Below are 12,339 nucleotides of genomic sequence, written 5' to 3' on the forward strand. Positions count from 1 at the left end.
TGCAATGATTTCAGAGATTGTTTTTGTCAGCTCATCCATAAGAGAACAACATGGTCAATCAGAATCTCTCTTTTCTCAACAGAAGAGTGCTACATTTTATCACTTAACAGAGGTCTTGCATTTTATGTTGGAGCAGATCCTGAAACTTTTCTCCTTGGTTTCAGTGTCAGTGTCTTTTGAAAGAATTTGAAAAGCATGGAGACTCACAGAGGCTTTCCTGCTATTCACTGGCTGTGATAAGGGCCAGTACATCAATCCAGCTGTTCCTTGATGACTTCTGATGTTTCCAGTGGTGCTGCTAAGTTAACAGCTTCTCTGAACCAAATCTCTGTCCTGTCACAAAACAGAACTGTTTTGATGGCAACAAAAAGGGATCTTTAATTGACACTTTCACTGAGCTTAAAAATAGTTCACTGCTCTAAAAAATAATTCACTGACGTGTGGGTTTGTAATAGCAAAATTTTGCAAATTGCTGGTTATAATAGGATACATGGATGAGAAGTTCCAATTACTTTCCACTGAGCCAAATGAGTCAATGAAAAGGAACCTTTCTACTGGAAAATAGGTTACCTGAATGCTATATGCTAACAGAACATAAAAGCAGCCAAAACAGCTCTGTTATGATAAACTAACCTCTGGTTATACTGGAGACTTGACACTGCCTGAGTAAATGCTGATTTCTGTGTGACAGTGAGGTCAGGGCTATGGACTTAACACAGTTTCACTGTTAGCCATGCATCAAACCTTATTATAACCTAATAATTCCAGTTATTCATGTCACTTAGCTTGAGTGCCAGGCTAAATAGAGAGAGAATCATGTTCTTTCATAGAATCATAGAATGGTGTGGCCATTTTCACGTGGCCAGCTCCATGTGATCAGTCACACTGAATCCTGTGCACAAGAAGTGAATCATACTGTGTGCTGCTTTCAGCTACTAGCAAATCTTTTCTGACTTCAGGATGGTATTAACCATGATTGTGTCCAGACATCAATATCAGTTATTTAGCAAAGGTGAGGATTGTTATCATATTTCAGTCCCCCAGAGGAACATCTGACCTCTCATGACATTTTTCATAGCACTGAGTTATGCACCAATATGTAAAATCTCTGATCAGCTGCTACAGACTTTTCGCAACAATCTAGTGCTACTTGCTCTTTGCTGAAAAAGAGTCATAGATTTGGTACTCCAAATTCCTTTTGCTTTTCTGTTAAATCTAATAGTAAAAGCCTATGTATTTAGAGTCCAGTTGTTTTGGGGTTTTTTAACTCAGTTGATGGATGTTTAACCAGACATCATAACAGAAGATAAAGAGATGTTGAAAAGGTCTGCTTTAAAATTATGCTGCTGAAGGATTGCACTAAACTGACCCACACGGTCAAGATCCTCTGGGCTGACAGCCTATCACAAACATTTGAATTTTCATTCTCAGTCCATGGTATCACATTGTCAGACTGATCAGATCAGTGACCCTCCACCTCCACGGGCATGGAAGTAGTATTGAAAGAGTGTTATTTGTGCTTGCCCTGCAAAGGGTCAGCTCTGCACTGATCTCACTGCTTAGCCACAGTCTGAGTCTTTCCCACTTTGTGCCTTCACGATGTGCTAGTTCTACCCCTTTCTGAACTTGCCTTTCAATTGATGATATCCTGGGACAGGAATTATTATAAATTTAATTGACTTTTTGCAGTGTTATCCTCCTTTCATGCTTCCACTGTTGTATTTTGTCTCTTTTTCCTTTAAGCCATCTCAGCTGCTGCTGTTTTAAATCTGAAATATTTGTCAAGGAAGCTTCACCTTGGTAATTGCCTGTACCATTAGTCATCATCAGGATTTCTGAAGATCTTGCATTATCCCCCAAAAAAAGACAACTAAAACATATCATTGTCTGTGCTAATTTTTTTTGCAGCTGACATCATCAGTGGTGACGTTACACAGACAGTCATTCTTTCCTGTTTTGTACTGCCCTGCCAATGAGGACATGCTATGATTTTGGGCTTGATTCCTACTAGATTGTCCAGATGACTTTTTGCCATGATAACACATATTTCATGTTCCTTATATCTTCTGCCAAGCTCTGACAGCAATATTTGACTTCCTTTTTGTTGCTGTTTATTAATAAGAAACAATTAAAAATTCATTAACTTCAATGATTAACTTTGCCTTCAAATAATAGCAATTGAATTGAAATTGAATTAGCTGAAATTTTTCTGATATAGGATATTTACTACTATTCTTACTTATTTTCAGAAAATTAATTGGTTACCTTATTGGAACTGCCATCAAAGTCAAAAGACATGATCAACAGATAGTTTTAAATTTGTCTTTATTGCCTGTGCTCACTTATGTGTGAGGGAGAATGCAAATATTGGTGTCAGTGTATATTAACCAGGCAGGGATCAGAGTTTGATCTCTACTTTGACATAAAGCTATTCCTGTTAAATTAAAATACACAAATTCTGTACTAATAAGCATTACAACTTCCCTGTGGAGGTGACCATGTAATTTCACTGCCCTTGCAAACAGACTTCTAACTAAAGCAGCATCCCAGGTGTGTCATAGGGCGTCACAGTCAGCTCAGTCTGGTCTGAACACCCATACTGCACCAAAAGGGATGTGCTTGTGCTCTCCTCTGTTCCTGCTGCTGCAGCATGCCAGACATGGTGTCTCTCTGCCTCATTTTCTTGTCAGTTTTTCAAAGAACAAGTCTTTTCCTGGATGATCATGTGCTCTCATCATAGTATCACATGAAAAGGTTCATCACATGAAAATACAGTTGGTGAGGTGGACTGTGAGAGATCTTTGGTGTGGTGTAGGGCCCAAAGCATATGTTTCTGATGGTGGGAAATATAAATATTTTCTACTTCCTCTCATGATTAGGCTGTATGAAAATAGAAATCTTTCCTGTGAAAAGCCAAAAGCAAATAGAAAGGAGAATTTCTTCACATGTTCTCATTTCAGAAAAAAAAATCAAAAATGCACTCACTCTAAATGGACACAGACAGCAATAATAGTGAAGCAGAAATCATCATGAATCAATACTCAAAAATTTCTCATTTCAGCTGAGATCAGTGAAGACCTTTTGATTTTGTAGTTCTTTCTCTTCCTTCTCTAATAAAAAAAGATGAAAAATGGAAAGTAGGCACAAAGCAGAATGATGAGAAAAACCTCTAAAACTAGGTAACTTTCTGTTTGCTTTCATTGGAGCTGAAGTCACATCCTTACTCACAGGAACAGATCTTTCATATTGCTTTGTATTCTTCAGACTGAGATTATTTATTTGTAAGAATAGTTTTTTCTCTCACCCCCTCCTGGATTTGCTCACACAAACCATCACAGGCAAGAATTGGCTTTTCATTTACTCTATTTTTCCCCCCAGCCACCTGAGAGTACTGCTGTACACCTCTGAAACAGAGTAACCTGTCTGAAGATGGAGGCAGCACACCAAAATTTCCAATGAGGAATTGTTATGGTAAAAATTTAGACTAGTCTTAAAGAGGCATAAAGATAAAAAAATTAACTTTATTTTTTAATCTAATGCTCCCAAGAAATACTGTGAGAGAGAGATGCAGCCACAAGAGCTCTTCTGATCAGTACAACTAATCTTTGCCAGTAAACATCTATCTGTGCCCAATCCTTCAGAAAGAATAGCTAATTTCATCCTACCTGTACTAAAATTCTGGTGGAGCAAAGCAGCAGCTAAACATTCCCATGCCTTCCACAGGACAAGAAACTTTTGTTTTTCCACAGGATAAAAATAACAGCAACCCCTGTAGCCACTGGTGCTGCTGGTGGAGCCTTTATAGATCTACCATGGGGCAACCCCTCAGGGGACTTTAGGCAAAAACTGATCATTGTGTTCTTAGACCAAAATCCTATCAACACGGGATGAATAATGTGCTCTGACTCCATGATTTCAGAAGGCTGAGAAAAGCTTTATTAAGCTATATTATATTACACTAGTATTGTACTATAACTATGCTGAAGAGATACTAAAGAAAACCCCTGACTGTCTGGCAACAGCCACGACACAGCTTTGACCCAACTGGCCAATCGATCCAAACATCCCTCACCTTCAGTAAACAATCTCCTTAACACATTCCCCATGTGCCAAACAACAGGAGCAGCAAGGAGAGATAAGAATTGTTTTCTCTTCTCCCTCTGTGCTGCCTTCTCCAGGAAAAATCCTGGGAGAGAGAATCATCTCTCTTTGTTCAGAGGATGTGAATACCACAAAATCCCACTGCAGTTTACAGCTGTAAGATTCTGTCCTGACTTCAGTGGCTGGCAGACAAACCCCTCCCAGTGGCTCACAGAAGCTGACACCTACATCCCCAAAAGCATCAGATGTCTTTTCTTGATTTTTGGTTTGGTGATAGACCTCCAATTTCCTAGGCAAATTCTGGAGATTGTGGGATGGCGCTCAGGAGTTTCAGTTTAAACTTCCTTCAGAGACAAGCTGGAACAATTTGCAGTCTGTTCTACTTGTCCAAGGAGAAAACTTTGTTTTACAGGCTTCAGGTAGCTGCCTAATACATTTTTCAGAATAGATGTATTTAATGGCAGTATCATTTTAATTTGGCTTATTGGCTTATTTAATAAGCAGCTCTGGAAAGAAATTTTCATTTGATCCTGGGTTCAAACAGATTCTTGTTTACCAAGGAGTCAGAGTTTTCTTGTGAATGCAAAATCTCATCTTATCTCTTTTTTTTGCAGCTTTTATAGAATTGCATTAGAAATACGGTTATGTTCTTTTACAGAATTAAAAAGGAAGAAGAGTTGAGAATCAGCCCTTAGATATTTTTTACTTAGCAACTTGATTACTTTCAAATGCTAATTTTCAATTTTACTTCTCATTGTGGCAACACATGTCTGTTCTGTAACAGTGTAAATTATTAGCTGATTCACCAAATTCTTCTAGTCTGTTTTTATAGCATTTTGAAAAATGGTAGGCTGTTTTAGTTCCTTCCAGTATTCATTTTAACTAGCACATTCAGAAAATTCCCCAGCCATTTAGGGAAAACCCCACTCATTTTAACGATGTGATGTGAGGTGGATTTCACTAATTACAGTGTAGAACCCCATGATGCTGGCACTGCTTTGGATGAACAAACCATGCATGGTCTAAATATTCTGTGAATTTCATCAAATGTGTAGCTAAATTGCATGTGAAGTACTTCCTTGTAGGAGGATTGACATAAGGAAATCAGAATGTCTGTAATGCATCACAGCAGATGTTCTTTAGCCCACTCTTTTATCTATGGTATCAGCTATTTATTTATAGAATATAGAAATTAGAGAGGTATAAATAAAATCACATTGCTGGTTTTCCAACACCCTGGTACTGAGATTTTCTCCCCATTTTAATAAGGGAAAAGGTTGCTTACCCTATGTCTTGTTTGAAATATGACATAGATGGAAGATAACATGAAATCTGTCACCCTGTTTTATTTTTTCTTTTGAAGCAGACTTTTCCTCTGATAACAATTTTAATGGATAATTGAACTTGTTGCCAAAATCAAATGCTGTTACTTTCCCAGATAAAAATTAAGCCTTATTCTGGGAAAACAAATCTGGTTTTGAAAGTTTGAATGGAATTAAATTTTACCTTTCCAGATTTCCTTCTGGCGCAGTTCAAAGCTGGACTACATTTCTGTGATGTGACATTCTTCAAAGGCATTGGAATCTGATCCTTGTATCCCTTCTGTGGATGCAGACCTGTGCCTGCTCACAGCTCCCACAGCCCAGCACGGGAGGGCCACCAGCCCAGGGGGGACAGCACAGGCTGTGGGGACACTCTGACAGGGAGGTGCAGTCCAGCCAGAGATCCCAGCCTGCAGGTGCCTTCACAAGGCAGCAAAATACAGAAATGAACTGTTGTTGAAAAAGCCACTTTGGATCAGTCAAGAGCTCTGAAATTAAAGTCTTTTGACAGTACAGAAATGTTTTATTTCCACTGAAGAAAGTGAAGTATGCAAACATGATCAGACTGAAATGCATTGTACAGTTCAAAACAAAATTAGCTGAATTTTAAATAAAATTTGTTTTGCTTACAAAGCTCTTAAATTATTTCTAATTGCAAAATAAAGTCTGAATAATTATAAAAACATATTAACATAATTAGTTTATATTGAGACTAAAACATTCATTAATCATGAAGAATTGTCGTGCAAGTTAAATACAAAGCCCCTAAATATGATCAGAAACATCATGATTCATCATTAGTGAGGTAAACCACTCTGAAACTTCTTTTTGGTTATGTATCTCTATCTAACTAGTAAGTTTCCCAGTCAAATAATGTATAGCAATTTCTATTTTACTCAGGAACCTGTGGAGCTATGCAGATTTGTACTCTTCATTCACTTCAAAGGCATGCCTGGCTTTATCATTCTGTCAGCAGAAATTCATTTCTTCCTTAATTTAAGCAGAGTTTTTTCTTCACTAATGCACTTACCATGTACAGAGCATGATGGAATGACACTCTTTATGACTGTCAAAACCATTTTATGATCCTTAATTTAATTTTTAGGCTCTCTTCATGTTTGTCCTATCTATGTCCATTCAAGTAGGGGATTTTATTATTAGTATTGAAAATATATGACTGTGTATATTTGGTTACTCATGCTATGTGTTTTGTGTGGAAGGACAGCAACAATTTTAACAAGATCTGATAGCTGCTAAGATCTACTGAGGTTCTGTCAGCACAGCCTGTGGCCCTCCCTGGAAAGGGCTGGAGCATCTGAAAAGTAGACAGACATGGAAAGAAAACTGCAGAACTAGTTTGAAATCCTAACAGCAGTGCTATCCAATGAGTCTCAGGTCAAACCACCCAGGCCAAATCTGGAAGGAAATTTGGTTTAGTCATTATGCTGTTTTCCTGATTCACAGAAACAGGAAGCATTAAACCACCCCAAAATGGACCTGCAAGACAGGGGTCAGAATTAAATAATCTATTTTCTTGGCTGATGGCCACATCATATCTCCTTGTTTCTGTTTTCTCTTGAGATCAGTGAGAATGAATCTTAATGTGTTGAAAAGCTCATTGTGTTAAAAATATGGCTTTACTGTACATCTCCTAATGCCTTAGTGCTCATGTTCTGGTTTGGCTGCTCCCAGACAGTCCAAATAAATCAGTGGGACTCAACCAGGGAAGGAGAGTCTGAATTTAGCTTATCAAGTTCTTCCAGAAAGGCCTCTACTTTATTTTTCATTCTGCAAAGCACATGAATGCCTCTGCTTTGGCCACATTCAATTGGATATTTTCTCTAGGAGAAACAAGAATGGTAATGGTTAATGAGTGTAGTTGGACTAATCACATATACATACAATTAATATTCCTCAGCTGCAGTGAGGAAACAGATGTCAGGTCTACCTAGAATCCACCCAATATTCATATTGCCTCTTTAGTTAAATGTAATTTACACTTGAACAAATATTGTACAAAATGAGAAGATTTTGAACAGTAAAACTGCAAATGAAAGGGTAAAAATCTTATATTCCCTTGTAAGATCATAAATCAAACACATCATACATAATGGTGCATTGCTGATGTAACTTCTTTGTGTTTTTTTGGTTCAAGTAAACATAGTATTTGTGAATAATGCAGCAGAGGTGAATGCATACACTTCATTGTTTTAATATATATCATTATGTATATAGTGCTGATTAAAAAAATAATAGGCATTTCCACTAAAACTATCTCCAGTGTTTTTGCAGTGTGGTTGTTAAAATACAAGTCTGTGAAGTGAATATTTTCTCCAAAGTAGACTTTATTCTCAGAGAGCAGTGGAGAAAGACATAAGTATTTTATCTTTCACTAGAAAGTTTGATACTAAATATCTGCTCCATCAGGGCTTGTGCAGTTTGGAGGACATGCCTGAGAAGGTGTGGTGTGAAGTGGAAGCTGGGTTCTGTTTTCAGAACACAACCTGATGTGTGGGGTTTGAATCAATCCCCTGATTTCTGTACCTCTGCTTCCACGGTGGTGTAGGCTCCTCACACTTTAAAAATGGCTTTCAGTCTTCATGGTGCTTTTATGAAGCACTATTACCTGGATTGGTTTTTACTACTCTCCAAATTACTTGTGTGTCTGAGCTCTAAGGTGCTCTCCATACCTAATTTTACAGCTGCCTGGAGATGGAATGATTCGTTCTCTACAGACAGCAGCAGAAGATATTGGAGCATCACCTAAGGTCACATGGGAAGACTGTGGCAGTAGAGATGCTCCTGGGTATAACTCAGTCACAAGCCACAGCACCATCCTTCCAAATACTCCTGGGAGTTTTTGAGTACACTAATATATTTGATCAAGTATCTGTAATAGTTAGGACCACATTTTTTTGCTTTTCATGGTAATCAGGATGAAACTTTAAATTCAGTTGTGAATCCTGTTGCCATCATCTGCCTCTTGTTTGTTCAAGATCAGAGTACTGGAAAATGCTCTACATGGGGCTAATTTGAAAATATCTAATATTCTAATCCAAGTAAGGTATACTTGCACTAATAGTCATTAATAGAGAGTTGAATCTGTGCAAAGGGATGAATTGAAGGTTTATTTGAGTATGACTAAATGAAAAGAAATAAAATGAAGTATTTATATATATATATAAACAACACATTCCTAAAATTAACAGGCATCTGTTGCTCTAACCATAACGTGAAACAGGTGTCATAAATGCTGATCTACTTTGTCTCTTAGTTAGCAAAATATCTGGTTTATACAATATTCCTTCTTAGTTTTGAACTAATGGTGATGTTTTAAGGGATGAAGTTGGGAGATGAGGGAGGGGAAATTATAATACTTGATTTTTCCGAATTCAGAAAATCAAAGAAACTGGAAATAAACTCCCTCATGGTGTTGCTAATAAGTTTAACTGTGGGTTTACTTGCATGAAAAATTACCTGAAGAAAATACAAACAAATTTTGTTTTCTGAAAATAGTTCATATTCTTATACTCAAATTCTGAGACAGTGTGTAAGACCTCCAAAGTATGGTGTGGTAATAAAATGAAAGAAGTGCTCGAAAAGTTGGAAAATATTTTTTTTTCCTCTGTAAAAGAAAGTATTCTCTTGAGAACTGAAGTATTTTCTCTTGAGTGAAGAAAGCTATTTTCAAGAGTAATAGTCATATTACTGATACTGAAGAAAATGTCCTTCTGCCAGCCATAGCATTATCTCAGTGGGGCTTTGCACTAGAAAAATGTCATTAGCTACAACACCAGGCACCACAAGAACAAGACATGCCATGTTTTGGAGGACAAGAATTTAATACTTATGATGTCCTTCCTTGCACAGAGGAAATGGCAGTATTTGAACCTGATGATATTTTCAACACTGGAAAATGACACAGGTCGTGATGAGCTGTAATTCTTGTAAGAAGTAAGTGGTGATATTTTGGCACTGAATTTTCACCAGAAAAGACAAAAAAGCACATACAGAATGTGGAAAAAAATTTGAAATTAATAAAATTAGCCCAAAATTTTGAGAGTGTGAGATTAAAACATCTGAGGAAACCACCTGGGGTGTATGGCTAATGTAGTACCAAGGTGGCAGTGAACTTAGCTCAACCCTTCACAGTGATCAGGGAGGTGCTGCTCTGTCCTAGATGGAGCTGTTGCTTGAAGAACCTGAGTTTTACTCAGTAAATTTGGTAGTCTCAGCTGCAAGGTAGTCCACTTTTTATTCTGTATATTCTAATATTCCAAGGGAGGAACTTCCTGAGTTTATGAATCTGCAATGTTTGGACTATGTCTGAATGATCAAAAGAGACTGATTTGTCTCCCTCCAGTGAATTATCCCTTTCCAGAAAACCACAGTGCTGCAAGCCTTGCTCATTTTAGATGCAGGCTCAGGCATGTTTACATATTTTCTCAGTCATTTAAAATTGGCTTTATTTTCTCTTGCAAAAAATGCATTACAGTCATTGTACCTTAATTTAAATAAGGCTCATGGGACTGTTAGCTATAGAAAAAAAATTGTTTTTTTCTTAACGAAGATATGAAAATGTAACATCTCACTTTCTATTCAAGTTAAACATAGAAATTAAGAAAGTCTGATCAATTGTTGTGGCTATGATTTTTAACCACTTATTTAGCTTACTATTAATCCATCTTCAGCTCCATGTTCTAGTGCCTCATTTAATAATTTTATTTGTATGGAAGTCCAATTTACAAATAATCTAATTAAAAAATTAAGTTGTTCTAGTCATTCAGAGCAATAATCACAGGAAAGATGGAAGTGCAGAGAAATAGAACTTATGTGGACAATAAAAAAATATCCTTTACATAGCTACAGATAAATGCTTAATCTTAGTTTTACAAAAACAGACTCATTCTTCAAACTGATGTATTTCAAAACATGTCAGATTTCAGAATATAATATAGGCAAGTATTACTGAAATGTGACTTGACTCAAATTGAGATAATTACAGACTGTTTCAACAATTTCTCACTTGTTTTGGCAACTGGACTCAGCTGAATGACTGCAAGGTAAAGAACAAATTCAAAATAAGTTTTTTTTTAAGGAACATGCTTGTTAAAACTTTAGCAGAAATAAGCAGAAACATAAGAAAGTTTGAAAACAGAGGAGTGACACAAAAACCACCGGCATGCTGTGCTGAACTTTTGGATTATTTTCCCTATCAAAGAAATGAATGAGATTAACATGTTGTTCATGATATTTTCTACACTGTGTTAAATTCCTACCTAAATTAAGGGTCATCTTAGACAGCCCAGTCACGCACTTGGAGGGATGACTGTGGGAACAGGATTTAGGTGGATGTAAGTTTATGTGGAAGGGGGTTTTGCTGAACTGATTATCTTGTTGATCAGACCAATACTGGCCTGCAAGAACTGCAAGAGAGTGTCCCACTGTAAAACTCCTCAGCAGAGACCCCAGCTGCAGGCTGCTGACAGAAAGTCCTGCTTCTCAAACACCTGGGCAGCCCCAAATCTCACAGGATTCAGTTCAAATTTTTTTCCCCAATTTTCAGTTTCAAGCAGATTATAAATCCTTTCCTTTATGCATTTTTATTTTAGTATCCAAATTCTAAAGCTGCTGTATTCACCACCTTTGTTTCCTGTAGAGCAGAGTCTGCTGCTCTCAGCTCTGTCAGCTCTGGGCTTGATTTGTCTCCAGCAATTACCAGGAAGGTGGTTGCTATGCTGCACTAATGAAAGGAGCAACCATGTTTCCTTGAAGGCAGTATAAGCAAGCATAAATAAACAAATTCTTTGTGGTGTTAATAGTGTAAATGAGATATTATTGCAACAGAGAAAGTAAGATATTTACCCGTTTTAGAGGCTGGATAGCTATCAACCTTTCAACTTTCTATGCAAAGCTTAGCTTGAGATGGATAACTTTTTTGGCAAATATTTGTATTATGAGTTTTATAGAATTTTCTCCTTCATCTTGATGTGTCACATTTTTGTTGTGTTTGTTCTTGTTACCATATTTTTGGGTGGACATGGCCCAGGCTGCCCAGAGAGGCTGTGGCTGCTCCATCCCTGGAGCGCTCAAGGCCAGGTTGGATGGGGCTTTGAGAGACTGGTCCAGGGAAAAGTGGCCCTGCCCATGGCAGGAGGGTTGGAATGAGATGATCTTTAATGTCTCTTCGAATCCAAACCATTGTATGGTTCTATGATTTTTCCAGTGATGGTCTGTCTCCACAATTTTGCTGGTTACTGTTACATCAATGACAGGTGCATAGATGAAGGTCCATGGCCAAAGCCAGGAATATAAGTTTTAATTTTAAAAAATCATGTTATGTTGCACTGAACCTTGTCATCTCTGGTTCACTGAATTTAGCTCTAAGTGTGATTTTTTCTGAGAAGTAACCGTAAAAACTGTATCACACATTGTCGTGTTTGTATTTCAGTGACTTTGCATCAGTTTTATTCAGGATGTTGGAATTTTTTTAAGACCACCAGATATACCAATGAAGATTTGAAGGTCATGCTGTGTTTAAACTCATGTAACACCAATAAAAATGGTATTTCTGAGAAATGAAATCTCATTCACCCTACCAGCAAAGCACTTCAGTGTCTAGAGCAGGCTGTGCTGTCAGATTTTCTTGAGGTGCAAGTAAATCCATTCCACTTCCAACATAAATGCAACCTCACAAAACAAGCTTATGCTAAAATTATGAAATAGTCTTACAATATTAGCACTATGTATTGCATTAAGGTGGAAAACTTTGGTGATCATACTACCTCATCATGGAACAGGCTTCCATCACTGTAACAAAGTATGGGAATTATCCTGAAGAGTGACTACTGTAAAGATACTAACCATGTGTTATTACATATCTGTAGGTAGAGGGTGTTACTTACTTGAATTATTC

At 37.3% G+C, this 12,339-nt stretch overlaps 1 protein-coding gene across 3 annotated transcripts in view; it reads left to right on the forward strand.

Moving 5' to 3' along the window:
• Nucleotides 1-12,339, forward strand: part of STK32B (serine/threonine kinase 32B) — a 157,542-nt gene that overhangs the window by 16,226 nt on the left and 128,977 nt on the right. The window lies entirely within an intron of this gene.

The sequence above is a fragment of the Passer domesticus genome, chromosome 4 (assembly GCF_036417665.1).
Source record: "Passer domesticus isolate bPasDom1 chromosome 4, bPasDom1.hap1, whole genome shotgun sequence".
NCBI lineage: Eukaryota > Metazoa > Chordata > Aves > Passeriformes > Passeridae > Passer > Passer domesticus.